The sequence below is a fragment of the Gossypium arboreum genome, chromosome 5 (genome assembly GCF_025698485.1).
Source record: "Gossypium arboreum isolate Shixiya-1 chromosome 5, ASM2569848v2, whole genome shotgun sequence".
Taxonomy (NCBI): domain Eukaryota; kingdom Viridiplantae; phylum Streptophyta; class Magnoliopsida; order Malvales; family Malvaceae; genus Gossypium; species Gossypium arboreum.
Genome location: NC_069074.1, coordinates 68,512,675 through 68,514,665, shown reverse-complemented (window position 1 = coordinate 68,514,665; position 1,991 = coordinate 68,512,675). Strand labels below are relative to the sequence as shown.

Sequence of the window (1,991 nt, the reverse complement as noted above, 5' to 3'; positions counted from 1 at the left end):
ATATAAATTTATCTACTTTTACAAGTACATCCTCTATAATTCCCCTAGGATATTTAACAGATCTATCAGCTAATTGAACACTCATCCTAGTGGGTTTAGGTTCCCCAAGACCAAGTTGTTTAAACATTTTATATGGCATCAAATTAATGCTAGCGCCTAAATCAGCTAGTGCCTTATCAACATTCAAACTACCAATTAAGCAGGAAATAATAAAACTTCCTGGGTCTTTCAGTTTAGTTGGCAGTTTATTTTGGAGTATGGCCGAGCACTCCTCATTAAGTTCCACCATAGATAAGTCTTCAAACTTCCTTTTGTTTGTTAGAAGCTCCTTTGAAAATTTGGCATATGTAGGCATCTGCGATATAGCTTCAACAAAAGGTAAGTTAATATGCAGTTGTTTAAAAAGTTCAAGAGATTTACCGAACTGTGCATCCATGTGGTTTTTCTTCAACTTTGCTGGATATGGGATTGGTGGTTCATATTTCTTTGGCATCGGATTGTCATTGTTTTCGGGTTTTTCTTCCTCTCCTTTGTCTCTTTCAGCTTCTTGTGGTGGCTTCTTTTCGGATTCAGCTAACACTTTCCCACTCCTTAGTGTAACTGCTTTCACATGCTCTTTTGGATTGGGTTCGGTATTACTAGGCAAACTTCCTGGTGGTCTTTCTGAAATCATCTTAGCCAGCTGTCCAATTTGATTCTCGAGTGTTCTGAAAATGGGTTTCCACAACTGAAATAAATTTTGACATCATCTTTTCAAGGTTCGGCTTTTTCTCTTGCTAGTAAAGTTGTTGTTGGAAGCCTGGAGGGTGTTGTGGTCTCTGATTTCCTTAACCTTCCCATGAGAAATTTGGGTGGTTCCTCCACCCTACATTGTAAGTGTTATTATAAGGATTATTTTAAGGTCGAAAATTACTAACCAAAAAATTTAGTTGCTCATGTTCCATGTTGAGGCCATAAGGTAGGTATTCTGAATTGCTCAATCCACCTCCATTTGTATTGCATTGCATTACTGGATGTACCTGAGTAGAACCATACAATCCATCAATCTTTTTATTTAAGAGTTCTACCTGGTTAGATAGCATAGTAACCGCATCGAGGTTGAAAACACCAGCTACTTTCATCGACTTTGATCTTATGACTTGCCACTGATAGCTATTCAGTGACATCTCTTCAATAAATTCGTAAGCCACTTTAGGTGTTTTCCACCACCAGCTGGGTTAATCATCTGTCTAGTAGAAGGATTCAGGCCATTGTGAAATGTTTGAACCTGCAACCATAAAGGCAGCCCATGGTGAACGTATCTTCTCAAGAGGTCCTTGTTTCTCTCCCATGCATCATAGAGTGTCTCTAGATCCATCTGCACAAAAGAAGAGATATCATTCCTCGATTTAGCCGTTTTAGCATAGAGTGTCTCTAGATCCATCTGCACAAAAGAAGAGATATCATTCCTCGATTTAGTTGTTTTAGCCGGCAGAAAATATTTTAGTAAAAACTTTTCAGTCATTTGTTCCCAAGTAGTGATTGACCCTCGTGGTAATGAGTTCAACCACTGTTTAGCCTTATTCCTTAATGAAAAGGGAAATAACTGAAGGCATATAGCATCGTCAGAAATTCCATTGATTTTAAATGTGTCGCAAAACTCCAGAAAATTCGCCAAGTGATTGTTTGGATCATCATCCTGCAAACCATCAAACTGAACAAATTATTGTATCATTTGAATTGTGTTAGGTTTCAGTTCAAAATTATTTCCAGCAATAGCAGGCCTAACTATACTCGACTCAGTTCTATTAAATTTAGTTTAGCATAATCATACATAGTGCACGGAGCAGGATTCTGATTTACTAGATCAACGAAAATCGCAGGACGTAGCGGATTTTCCTGATTTTCAGCCATCTCCTCAGTTGTGGTTTGAATATCGTCATCTTGCTCTTCCTCTGTGTATCTTAAACTTCACCTTATTTCTCTTCAGTTTCTGCGAGCTGTGCGATCGA

The 1,991-nt window shown here is 38.2% G+C and overlaps 1 non-coding gene across 1 annotated transcript; it reads left to right on the top strand.

Annotated features, from left to right (window-relative positions):
* Positions 1-1,283: 1,283 nt before the first annotated feature.
* LOC128293580 (small nucleolar RNA R71) lies at positions 1,284-1,389 on the top strand. Its single transcript, XR_008283761.1, has one exon. It is a non-coding gene; the product is annotated as a small nucleolar RNA R71 (small nucleolar RNA).
* Positions 1,390-1,991: the final 602 nt, after the last annotated feature.